The 14,437-nt window shown below is 35.2% G+C and overlaps 1 pseudogene; it reads left to right on the top strand.

Moving 5' to 3' along the window:
• The first annotated feature begins 10,374 nt into the window (after positions 1–10,374).
• LOC149180818 (18.1 kDa class I heat shock protein-like) lies at positions 10,375–10,917 on the top strand (annotated as a pseudogene).
• Positions 10,918–14,437: the final 3,520 nt, after the last annotated feature.

Raw genomic sequence — 14,437 nt, forward strand, 5'->3', positions numbered from 1 at the left:
GAGGACTATCCAGAAGTCTCCGACATATGGCATTCCGACACCAACAACTGGCTTTTGTGCACGACAAAACTTTGTGAGCAGTGCTGAAAAAACTTCGTTATAAAAAACGTTGGGATACCAAAAAAAACTTTGCCCCAATCAGTTATCACAACATGCAAACTAGACTTTGGATAAAATAAATTATCACAATTTTGGTCATAAAAAACGTACATGCAAACTAGACTTTGGATAAAATAAATTATCACAATTTTGGTCATAAAAAACGTTTGGATACCAAAAGAAAACTTTGCCCCAATCCGTTGTCACAACATGCAAACTAGACTTGTGATAAAATAAATTATCACAACATTTTCCAAACTGTATTTGGATAAAATAAATTGTCACAACATTCTTACATTGGGATTAGCCAAGCATGCAATAAGAGGTGGGTTATTTTATATCCAAAAACTTTAGTTAAAATTTAGATACATGACAATTACACAAACTTTGGTTAAAGACTGATAAAACCAAACAAAACAAAAAAAAATGGGTTAACTAATGAACTAATGACCGTCAGCGCAGGGACGAATAAGAACTCCACAATCCACTAATAGCTTATTAAGAACTGATTCATATTTTGTTGTAAATGTAATATGTAATCAAAACTACTGAAGCAAAGGACTTGACAGAGTTGCATCAAATTACAGGCAAATGAAAATCTCACCTTAACACCGTAATCTTTAAGATTGTATGGTACCAGTACTTTGTCACAAGATACCTTCATTGCTGGAGAGAAGCACATAATTATAAAAAATGGTTAAGTCATCAACCAGCAATACTAAAGTCAACGCATAGAAGTTAGTATTCAAGGCTATCAATTTCAATGAAAAAGGTAGGGTACGATTCTTGCTTTGGGAAAATAGCAAGCAATTGATTTATATCTACGTCGCAAATCATTCAGTATCATGTGATTAAGCATTTTAACATTATATCACCTATATATGCCAGGAATCTTTGATAAATTAGGGACTTTCGTTCATTTGGGAATTAATCCTAAACTGGAAGAAGAGACAATCTGGCCTGATAGAAAAAAACAAGCCCTAGATTTTAGTTATTTATTCTTAAAATAGTCGTTGAAGCAATTAAAGTTGTGTTTTTTTAGTTTGTACAAAACTTCAAAATGTACATCCTAACCTGGCAAAATTAACACCATGGTGAATAAAGGACTATAATCCATGCTTGCTTCCTTTCGATCAAGCTTGCAAGCTTTTGAATGCCTTTGGGTGTCAACCTCTGAACATTTTCATTAGCGAAAAAATCATCAGCTCTATTTGCAATGTGCACTAAATTCTTCTTATCTCCTTGTACTAAGTTCTTGTTATCTCTCAATGAGATTTTAATGGTTTCCTGCTCTACAAAACCAAATATTATGTCAAACCGAAATTTTTATAAAAAAAATTACTATTTTTTTGCATTCTTATATAAGTCAGAATAATAAACAGAACTGATCAAAAGTATGGACTCTCAATTAGTGCAACTGATTTTGAAATCTAAACAACACAGTTAGTTCGCTAGCTAGCCAAAACTCAATCCCAAATGAAAGATCATACAACCAGCTATTAAGTCTTTAGATTACTACAATACTGTCAATCGAAATCTGGTGGCAACATTGGAGAATATGCTCATCCAAGGGAGCTCATAAAGTATCCACACGTATCACTTGTATTAGAGTGAAAGTTACAAATCTTAAATTCGAGAAAACATTTGCTTATTCTTAAATTTAAGAATTGTTTCTATAGATTTAGAGGTATCCTTGTAAAAAACAGAGGCTTGCTTGAGATCCATTTTTTTTATAATATGTTATAACATCTCTAAATGAAAAAAAATAACTTTTTCACTTTAGGAAACAAAAAGAACTCTATATCAAAATGGAGATAGTTTGCATGACACCTATACACCTGGTTATAGAATAAAATTAACAACCTCGCAATTAGGATGCATTAAGAATATACTTATAACATACACAAAATAACAAAAATCTCTCCAGATGGGCTTACAATGTTGGAAAATCTAATTCCAATCACCTATTATGTGTCAAAACCATCCCTCCAAGTGTCACAGTTCAGTTTGAGTTAATTGAATTTAAGTCGAGTCATTTATCACTAATGTTTCCAATATAATCTTATTTAACTTATTAGTAATACTGAGAAGAGTAGTCTTCTACTTCACTTTTTGTTCTCTTCCATTTTTGTCATGATATCAGAAACTCTTTGAGAGCAGTAGAAAAGAAAATAGGTTAATTTGCATAAGTCTACGTGAGAGAGAAGCAACTTGAGCGAAGTGAGAGTAGAGGAAGGTATGCATAAGGCTCTTTGAAAAAGCAGTAGGAATTTTGCTTAAGAGAGAACCAGTTCTGAAGAAAAAAAAAAAAAAAAAAAAAAAGGCTAATTAAAAAAATAAATAAAATAAAAAAAATAAAAAATCGAACTGCATCCCGTGATGCATTGGAAGAGTTAATCCACTTGCATTATTAAGGCACCCCAAAATTTCAGAAAAAGCATTAGCGTTAATAAGCTTGACTACAAGAGGTCGCGTTAATCAACGCAACTTCACGGCTAATAGTGTGTTATAGTAATTACGCTGATAGGCATTCCCCTATCGGAATTGACAACTTAATCATTTTCTTAATTAATCTTTTTGATCGGATGGACTGAATTGAAAGATGCCAGTGTATTCTCGTAGTTGTCACTAAATCAATGAATGAAATTCACAACAATAACTTTCTTGCATGTCTAGATCACATGTTTAAACCATACTTAAATTAATTTTTTACCAAATGATCATTAAAAAATTACTGTGCCTCTTATTTACCTCCACGTATGTGGGATTAGAAAAAAAAAAAAAAAAATGAAATTAAAAAATTAATGCCAAAAAAGCGTTGAAACTGATGTCTCTTTGCATTCTAAAACGTATAAAACCAGGCTATGCGACTACGTGTTATATAGTATTCTAATTGTGCACCTTTGTCATAAATGTGGCTAATGGCCTCATGTTCATATTATCCTTGCGTCCCATGGTCTATTTCAAGAGATCAAAAGTCGGTTTCAATTTCTCAAGAGAGTGTCATCGATACATATGTTCAAGATTCAGCTCACCTTCCCCTCCCCTGAACTCGTTCTATTAATCAACGCCATTGCCGAGGGCTATATAGCTACGGATGATACTCATAGTTGCTCATCATAAACCCTGAACCTAAAACTCCCATGCCCTAAACCTAGATCTTGGGTGCGGTGTTAAAGCCTACTCTAAACATTCACAAACATTTGTGTCTTTTTGGATTGTGTATATGATTTGTTTTCTTTTCTTTGGTTCATGTCCGAGAATTGTGAGTATACGTTCACACTTTTGCTTTTGTGACTTCTTGGATTGTGTATATTCTTTGAGTTTTTGTGTGTGTTTGACACCGTTCTTTGTTTGCAGGCTGAGAAGAGGTAATGGTCGCGGATTCGAATCCTGTTGAAATATAATTTCAACTACCGTGCAGGGACAGTGACAGCAGCGCAGTTTTGAAAACCGCCAGTACCATTCCCCGCACCGCCTTTGCTGATCCATGGTATCTCGTGGGGAGGCTTCGATCACACTGACCAGCCGACGCGTGTCCACAGTACGGTTTTAAAACCACCAATTCCCCGGCCGGTAAAGTTCGTGCGATTGGGGGCTCTGGGGAATTGCAGTCAACCGCCCGATCAATCAACGGTCATGGCAGCAGGCTACATGGTTCTTGGTTATCAGGCTGACCTCTGTGCAATTGACGTGAATTTTTTTGTTGACTGCCAGTTTTTTGTCAGCAAAGAAATAAATGAAAGTTAATGTGAATGGTATTCGATTGGTAAAATTTTTAATTTTATTGTTTTTTATCATGTACGAGAAGTATGGCATAATAAACGCATGTAAGTTTTTTTATTGTTGCATATGTAATGTAATATGTTTTTTTTTGAGACGTGTATTGTAATGAAAAGAAAAAAAAGGCACAGCAGTGTGAAACAAAAATAGAGCAGAGGGCGAATGTAGTTTTGTTAAAAAAGGAGAAATGCAATGTAAACGCAGTAGCGTGAGGGAAATATATGCAGCAGCACATATGTATTTTGTTGATTGAAATGTAATGTGAAGAATGGATATATGTAAGAGTTTTTTTTTTTTTTTTTTTTTTTTAACAACAGTAAATGTAAAAGAAATTTTTACACACAGTAGTGTAAAATTTCTAAAAGAGACAGAGTAATTTTTTTAAAGTTCTTGGTGAATCTCTCTGTTAAGAGGATGAAGTTTGTATCAGGCAGTTTATTAATGAATATAAAGTTTTTATGTGTGTGAAAAACTCTGAGCTTCTCCAGCGATCTATTTTAAGCTTCCCTGTGTTAAAGATCCTATGGCAAAAATAGAGTATTACTCTCTGTTCAATGATTTTGTTTTGGAATTTATCAGAAAATTCCCAACAGTGGTATCGGAGCTTGTTCAGGCTCTTTGAAGGTGTCAAAGAAGCTGAAGGGAAGGATTTTTTTGCTGCAGCAACTTCTCAGTCAAGAAAGGATCCAAGTATTTCTCAAGTTTTTTTCTTGTGTTGCTGTTGAAGACAGTCTGTTATTTTAAATACACAGTGAAGTATTTAAAGCATAGCTGAGAGTGCAAGGAATGGCTGGCTCCAGCACCAGCACTAGCATGGGTATTTTTAATACTCAGCTCTCACAGTTTAATGGGAAAAACTATGACTATTGGGCAATAACCATGAGAGCCTTGTTTGCCTCACAAGATTTATGGGAACTTGTTGAATATGGGTTTGAAGAACCAGAAGATGAAGATGAGTTTAATAGATTAACTCAAGCAGAGAAAGATCTGTTGAAAAGTTATAAGAAGAAGGACTCAAAAGCCCTCGTACTTTTGTATCAAGCAGTGAATGAGAGTGTGTTTCCAAGGATAGCAGGAGCCAAGACATCCAAAGAAGCATGGCAAACTCTCAAGACAGCCTATCATGGCATGGAGAAAGTGAAGACAACAAAACTACAGTTGCTGAGGAGAGAATTTGAGAATCTATGCATGAAGGAGTCAGACAATATTGACTCATTCTTCACACATGTGATTGGTCTCGTCACACAAATAAGATCTCATGGAGAAATTCTTGAAGAAAGGAGGATTGTGGAGAAACTGTTGAGGGTCCTACCCTCAAAGTTCGATGTGATTGTCACCACCATAGAAGAGACAAAGGATCTCACAAACTTTTCAGTTGATGAACTTCATGCATCACTGATAACACATGAGCAGAGGTTGAGTAGAAATGAAAACTCATCTCTAGAGCAAGCCTTCAAGACCAGATGTCCTTTGGAAGAGGAAGAGGTCAAGGCAGGGGAAACAAGAGAGGAAGAGGCAGAAGCCAAAACTGAGGTGGAAGGAATAGTCCAGCAAATGCTCAAGGAAGAGGCAGCAATCCAAATCAGAACCAAGGCCAAGGCAGCAGTCAACAAAGTGGACAACATCATGCTCAAGGACAAAGGTATAAAAAATCCAATGTCCAATGTTATTAATGTAAAAAGTATGGGCTTTATGCCAATGAATGTAGGAAGAAGCAGCATGATATGAATAATAGATCTAGTGCAAATATCACTAGAGAAAATATCAGCCAATATAATGTGCTTTTAGCTTGTAATATGGCTAAAACAAACAGTGATGATATATGTTTCTAGACTATGGTTGTAGCAACCATATGACAGGAAACATAGCCCTGTTTTCTGCTCTAGATCAGAGTGTGAAGTCACAAGTTACACTTGGGACTGATAGTAAAATTTCTGTTATGGGAAAAGGAGAAGTAAAAATATTTACAAAGAAAGGTGAAAAGAAAACCATAGCAGATGCCTATTATGTTCCTGGAATGAAGTGTAACCTCTTAAGTATTGGACAACTTGTTCAAAAGGGTTACAATGTTTTCTTTGAGAATAATGTATGCACCATCATGGATAGAGCACCCGGCAAAAGATGTATTGCTAAAGTGAAGATGACGAGGAAGAGGATGTTCCCTCTCAGAATAAAGGCAGATTTGAAAAATAAAGAAGTAATTGCAGTAGTGACACAAGAGGCTTTCCAAAGCGTACCAAAAGATGAAAATTGGTTGTGGCACTTGAGATTTGGATATCTCAACTTTGGAGGTCTTAACTTGTTGAGTAGAAAATGAATGCTAAGAGGATTACCATTGATAGAGAAACCGGATAGCTTTTGTGAAGGTTGTATCTTAGGGAAACAACACAAAGAAAGTTTTCCATCAGGGAAAAGCATAAGGGCAAAGGCACCCTTAGAGATTGTCCACTCACACTTATGTGGACCGATGCAAACTCCATCACTAGCAAGCAGCCAATATTTTCTAACATTCATTGATGATTTTACAAGAAAAACTTGGGTTTATTTCTTGAAGAATAAAAGTGAAGTGTTTGAAAAAATTCGAAATTTCAAAGCACTTGTAGAAAATCAAAGCGAGCTGCATATCAAAGTTCTAAGAACTGACAGAGGAGGTAAGTATATCTCCAAAGAATTCCTACGGTTTTGTAGAGAAAATGGAATACACAAACAATTTACCACAAGGTACACTCCGCAACAAAATGGAGTAGTTGAAAAGAAGAACAGGACAATCATGGACATGGCGAGGAGTATATTAAAGGCAAAACATTTGCCAAATGATTATTGGGCTGAAGCTGTACACTGTGCAGTATATATTTTGAATAGATGCACAACAAAAGTAGTCATGAACAGAGTGCCAGAAGAAGCATGGAGTGGGAGAAAGCAAGGAGTCACCCACATGAAAGTTTTTGGATGTGTGGCTTATGCACACATTCCAGATCAGCTAAGGAAGAAGTTGGACAGCGAAGGGGAGAAATGTATTTTCATTGGATACATTGAGGAATCCAAAGCTTACAGGTTGTATATCCCATATACCAAAAAGTTTTTTGTGAGCAGAGATGCTAAGTTCATTGAGGAGGAAGCTTGGGATGTAAGCATAGAGAACACATTGAATGTTAAAAGCTCTTTGTCACATGATGAAGATGATGAGGAGATGGCTGAAATACATCTCCAAATAGCGGTACCAACACAAGGACAGCAAGGGACACCCTTGAGGAGAAATGAAAGTGCTTCTCCAAGCACACCACAAGGAGGAAATTCAAGTTCTTCTTCAAGCACTTGCACACCAAATGAAAGAGGTAAGAAGTTCAGAAATTTAAGTGAAATTTATGAACAAGAGGCAGCAAATGAAGGTATGAATTCTTTATTTGCTTTATATTGTCATATTAATGACCCTATTCATTTTGAAGATGCAATTAAGGATAAGAAATGGATATAAGCTATGGATGAGGAAATCAATGCCATAGAGAGAAATAAGACATGGGATTTAGTTGAACTACCAAAAGGAAAGGAAGTCATTGGAGTTAAATGGGTCTACAAGACCAAGAGAAATGCTGAAGGCAAAATAGAAATACACAAGGCAAGGCTGGTTGTCAGAGGATACAAGCAGCAGTATGGGAGAGACTATGAGGAAACTTTTGCACCGGTTACAAGAATGGAAACAGTGAGAGCAATGTTGTCCATAGCAGCACAAAATAAGTGGAAAGTTTACCAAATGGATGTGAAGTCAACATTCCTAAATGGAGTGTTAAAGGAAGAGGTTTACATTGAACAACTTCGAGGCTATGAAAAGAAAGGCCAAGAGCACAAAGTGTGCAAATTGAAGAAAGCTCTTTATGGGCTGAAGCAAGCACCAAGAACATGGTGCAGTAGGATAGATTCCTATCTACTGGAAAATGGATTTGAGAAGTGTGAGGGAGAACCCACTCTCTACATCAAATAAAATGATGGTAAAATACTAATTGTTGTGTTATATGTTGATGATGTTATTTTCACAAGTAATGATGATCATTTCATTGAAAATTTCAAAGCAGTCATGAAAGAGGAATTTGAAATGATTAACATGGGTTTGCTGAGATACTTCTTAGGAATAGAAGTAGATCAAAATGAAAATGGGATTTTTATCTCACAGGAAAATATGTTAATGAAGTGTTGGAAAGATTTAATATGCAAGACAGCAAGACAGAAATCACTCCCACAGTGATGGGATTAAAGCTCAGCAAAGAGGACAGCAGCAAGGATTTTGATCATAGTTTGTACAAGAGCATAGTTGGCAGCCTAATGTATTTGACTGCAACTAGGCTGGATATAATGTTTGTTGTTAGTTTAATTTCCAGATTCATGGAGAGGCCAAAAGAAGCACATTGGTAGGCAGCAAAAATGATTCTGAGGTATGTTAAAGGTACTAAAAGGTTTGGCATTTTATATACTACTTCAGAATGTTCAGATTTAATTGGATACACTGATAGTGATTGGGCTGGAAGTGTAGATGATCGGAAAAGCACATCCGGTTATGTTTTTCACATGGCTATTTCATGGGCTTTTAAGAAACAGCCTATTGTAGCATTGTCTATAGCAGAGGCGGAATATGTGGCAGCTACAGCAGCAGCATGTCAAGCTGTTTGGATGAGAAGAATGTTAAGGAGCTTATGCCAAGAGCAAGCAAAATCAACTGTGATTTTTTGTGACAATAGCTCAGCTATTGCATTATCCAAGAATGTTGTGTCTCATAAGAGAACGAAACACATTGACACAAGGTTTCATTACATCAGAGAGTTGGTAACCAATGGAGAAATTGTCTTAAAACATTGCAGGACTCAGGAGCAGGTTGCAGACATTCTGACCAAGCCTTTGGGGCAGAAAAGTTTCGAATTTTTGAGGAAATGTCTCGGTATGACTGATAATCCAGCAGTTGAAATTAAAGGGGAGTGTTGAAATATAATTTCAACTGCCATGCAGGGACAGCGACGGCAACGCAATTTTGAAAACCCCCAGTACCATTCCCCGCACTGCCTTTGTTGATCCGTGGTATTTCGTGGGGAGGCTCCGATCACACTGACCAGCCGATGCGTGTCCACAGTACGGTTTTAAAACCACCAATTCCCCGGCCGGTAAAGTTCGTGTGATTGGGGGCTCTGGGGAATTGTAGTCAACCGTCTGATCAGATCAACGGTCATGGCAGCAGGCTACATGGTTCTTGGTTATCAGGCTAACCTCCGTGCGATTGATGTGAAATTTTTTGTTGACCGCCAGTTTCAAAAATAAATGAAAGTTAATGTGAATGGTATTCGATTGGTAAAATTTTTAATTTTATTGTTTTTTATCATGTACGAGAAGTATGGCATAGTAAACGCATGTAAGTTTTTTTATTGTTGCATATGTAATGTAATATGTTTTTTTTAGACGTGTATTGTAATGAAAAAAAAAAGGCACAGGAGTGCGAAACAAAAATAGAGCAGAGGGCGAATGTAGTTTTGTTAAAAGATGGGAAATGCAATGTAAATGCAGTAGCGTGAGGGAAATATATGCAGCAACGCATATGTATTTTGTTGATTGAAATGTAATGTGAAGAATGGATATGTAAGAGTTTCTTTCTTTCTTTTTTTCAAATTTCTAAAAGTGACAGACTAATTTTTTTTAAGTTTTTGGTGAATCTCTATTAAGAGGATGAAGTTTGTATTAGGCAGTTTATTAATGAATATAAAGTTTTTATGTGTGTGTGAAAAACTCTGAGCTTCTCCAACGATCTATTTTAAGCTTCTGTGAGATCCTGTGGAAAAAACAGAATATTACTCTCTGTTCAGTGATTTTGTTTTGGAATTTATCAGAAAATTCCCAACAAATCCATCGGGGTTTGTGAGCGGTGGAGGGAAAAACTTGAATCGAGTTCTCCTGATCCTATCTGAGTATTCGCCAGTTCTCCAAGCCGATGCCTTACGAACGGTTGACACTAGTTCTGTGGTAGTGAAGCGAGAGCAATGAAGAATTTTTGAGTTGGAGGCAGAGAGGGATCGAACCTTCGCTTGAGTTCCAGGACCAACGACGAGGAGAAGTGAGGTTCGATGAAGAAAAAGCTTCGACTTTCCAAGGAGCAGTGTGCACTCCTGGAGGAAAGTTTTTGGAGCACAACACTCTAAATCCGGTAATGCATTTTTTAGTCTTTAATCGCAATGATCTTTTATCATTTCATTTCTTTTTGAACTCTTAGCGATTCATGGATTTAATATTACACGCTAATCTGGTTTTTTAAATCGGGATATTAGCAGAAACAAAAGAATGGCCTGGTCAAGGATTTGAATTTGTAACGTCGGCGGACGGAGCTCTGGAATCTGCTCCTTTGGTATCCCTTCTTTGATTGGAACAAAGAAGAAAACGTTCAGGCGTTGCATGATTTGATATTTACAGTATAAATTTTCCAATTCTTGATTTCGTTGAGAGTCAATATTCGTTGCAAGCATGTCTATCATTCCTCGCTTCTTGGGTAGGAGATCTAGTGTTTTCGATCCCTTCTCTCTCGATTTATGGGATCCTTTTGAAGGAGGGGCTTCTGCGTTTTCTAGGGAAATTGGGCATCTTGCAACGGATGAGGCGACAACCATAGCCAACACTCAAATTGACTAGAAGGAAACTTCAGACGCTCACATCTTGAAAGCCGATCTTCCCGGTATTAATTTAATCACGTTTTTTAAAGAGTTCATGTTTCTTTTGTTTCTAAGGGCGGGATTTGCATTTACTTTTCTTTCTTGACAGGTTTGAAGAAAGAGGAGGTAAAGATTGAGGTGGAAGATGGCCTAGTTCTGCATATAAGTGGTGAGCGCAAGAAAGAAGTGGCACCGCATTGAGCACTCTCATGGGAAATTTCTTCGAAGTTTCCGTCTGCCAGAAAATGCCAAGGTGGAGGAGGTGAAGGCGACAATAGAAAATGGAGTACTCATTGTTACGGTCCCCAAACAGCCTCACCCTAAACCTTAGGTTAAAGCCATCGAAATATCTGGTTAACCGAAAGGAAATTTAGTGGGGATTTAGCGTCTTGGGTCTTCCAACTTTATGCCTGCTACAGTGATCATGTCGTCTTCGGTTTTGATAAGGGTTTGATTTTTTTCAAATAATAGGGGCTTCCATGCGTTTGTGAGGGTCTTGACTCAGTGTGGGTAAGGGTTTGGTTTTTTCAATTAGATGTGTTTGTGAGTGAGGGTTTGGATTTAAGAAAACAGGTATTTTCAATTAGATGCGTTTGTGAGGGTCTGAATTTAAGAAAATATGTATTTCCAATTAGATGCATTTGTGAGCGTCTGGATTTAAGAAAACATAGCGAGTCGATGTAAATTCCCGGTTCATTGAAAACCGTTTGAGCAAGTTTTGTTGCCTATAAATGTGCCTTCATTTTCATAAAGTTGAAAGAAATATTATAAATTGACATTTTTATCCTGAATGCCGGACACAACTTCTTGCTCTTGTGGATGTCCGAGTCTTAAAATTCCTTCATTTAAAAATTGATTCAACGTGAGAATACGCTGATTGATTCAAATAACAACGGGCTGAATATAATATAAAATATTGATTTAAAGTAATAATGATTTAAATTTTACTTTATTCTTATTAAAACATTAAAAATAATAAATGATAATAAAGTATGAAATGAATTAAATCGATCACTAAACCAGGGGTTTGATTTAATTAAAATCATGTTTTGGTTTGAATTGAGTTTTATTTTTTTTCTTGTATGAAAATATATTATATACTTTCACTGCGTACTGATTTGATTTATTTAATTAAAATCAAAATATTTTGATTCGAATGAGTTTTTTTTTAATATATATTTTTTTAATAAAAATATAATAAATCAATTATGTATTTTAGTTACGATTTAGTTTTGAAAATTATATAAAAATTTGCTTGAGATACTATTTAAATTTGAAAATTATATAAAAAAAATTGCTTAAAATATTATTTAAATTTAAAGACATTCCTATTGAATGTTTAAGAGATCTCATGCAATTTAAAGACATTTTTGAAGGCATTCCTATTGAATGTTTAAGAGATCTCATGCAATTTAAAGACATTCTTATTGAATGTTTAAGACATCTCATGCAAGCTTTAGGAATTTAGTAAAAACTATTGGAAACTTAATGGCATTCATACTTATTATATAAAATTTACTTTTGGAAATTTAATGACATTTGTACTTATTATATAAAATTTTATGAATCTTATTGAATGTTTAAGAAATTTAAAATTTTGTGAATCTTATTAATGTTTGAGGATTTTGGTAAAAAAATTTGGAGACTTAATGACATTGATACTTATTATATAAAATTTATAAAATTTTATGAAAAGTTTTGAGGCATTAGTACCAACATTGAATGGATGTAGTAAAAATTGAATTCCAAAGCTGGGTTTGTTTTTTAGTTGATTATGTTGGTTAATCTTCCAATTAGTAGTAGTTAGTGATGGTGTGAAGTTGTTGTTATTTTATTCATTTGTCTTCTTATTCTATCTTTTGCTATTCCGTTTTTTTGTTTTTATTTCAAAAGCAATTGTGATTGGTAACTTTATTGTTGTTGCTATGATGTTTTGATTAAGCACAATTCAATTATGCTTGGTCCTAATCTTGTATGGTCAAGTAGAAAGAAAACAAATATTGTATGGTCAAATACAAAGAAAACAAACCAAGGATGGTTCAAATCCATCTACATGACAATTAAATGAAGGACCTGGAAACTTGGTCTTTAACGCTTAGTACATGTATGACCAGAACATCTCAAACCATCGCAATCGCAATTGCAATCAGTCACAATCGCAATCAGCCCTTTATGCACGCTTAATAATATTGGATTTATATATAAATCCTTTGTATCTGCACTTTTGAAAATATAACATAAAATGTGTTTTTCCCACTTTTAATACTGTTAGCATGACTGTCGAGGCATACCCCTCATCGCAATCGGCAATCGACATTATATATATATATATATATATATATATATATATATATATATATATATATATATCATTGATATGACGGACCCACCACAGTCATGAAACGAGGCTTTCAGGTTCAGCTTACCCATATCACAATCGACAATTATTTCTATTATAATCTCTTTAAAATTGAAATATATAAAATGTGCAATCATATAAAGACTTTTCGACATGTCGGACCTAATGGGACTTACAACCATAATGAATATACCTTTCGGGTCTGGCCTGCAATTGCAAATTGCAATCGCTAATCATTGAATGCACCAACGTACGTATTTGACGTTTTACGGAGCCGCCAGGCTGTTAAAACATAACGTAAATATGTTTCGGGTCTAGCTTACACATATCGCAATTGACTATCATTGAATGCACCAACATACGTATTTAGCGCCTTACGAACCCACCAACTTTTAAACATAACATAAATATGTTTCCGGTCTGCCACCATTAATCGCAATCGGAAATCTTTATATATGTACATACATATAATTGCGGACCCGCCGAAACTTTACAACAAAATATAAATGTGTTTCAGGTCTGCACTACTCATCGCAATTGGCAATTCGTGATTCCTGTGGTAATAACCTGCTCGCTGCACTTTTGTGATTGTGATTTATTTGCATTAGTAATATATATATATATATATATATATATATATATATATATATAAAGGGGACCACTCCATATAACTTCTTATATTATGAGTTGATTTAATCCTTGCCTATATCGGGGCCGATTCTTTTACACATCTTTCTTTTGCCATTTCAATGTATAATAAACAAAATACTTCATTTCCCTTAGACTTTGCGGATGTAAAGAAAATAAGAGAGTTTCATTAAGGATGAACCCCTGCAATGATTTTTAGACCTCCGCTAGTGATATAACTGATAAATAATAAATAAACTTAAAACACAATATAAGCTACAACAATTCCTTTGGGTTTCTCATATTAATCCCTTGGGTTTATTATTCCCTTAGGTTTATAATGTTGATCATGGTAAACCATTGTCAGTCATAGCCAACCATGCTTGAATGTCACATTATGACAAGGATTGTCTCACCATGAAAATAAATAATAATCCCTTGGGTTTATTGTTCCTTTGGGTTTATTATATCAATGCCTTGGGTTTATTATTCCCTTGGGTTTATATTATTAGTCCCTTTTGTTTAATATTATTCCCTTTGGTTCATAATCCCTTGGGGTTTTAGTATTAATCCCTTGGGTTTATAATATCAATCGCTTGGGTTTATTATTCCTGAGTCAAACATGGTTTATTATGATGTCGACCATGGTCCAACATGGAATTGTGATAAGGATTGTCTCAATATGAACATCAATGATGGTCGATCATGTTTATTTCAATGTTTATAATATTTGTCTTAGGCTTTATATATGTTGGGTTTATAATATTAGTCCCTTGGGTTTAATATTATTCCCGTGGGTTCATAATCCCTTGGGGTTTTAGTATTAATCCCTTGGGTTTACTATTCCCTTAGGTTTATAATATCAATCATGGTCAACCATTGTCAACCATAG

This window comes from Pinus tabuliformis, chromosome 3_2 (genome assembly GCF_031772625.1).
Source record: "Pinus tabuliformis cultivar Carrire ecotype Pingquan chromosome 3_2, CPIR1, whole genome shotgun sequence".
NCBI lineage: Eukaryota > Viridiplantae > Streptophyta > Pinopsida > Pinales > Pinaceae > Pinus > Pinus tabuliformis.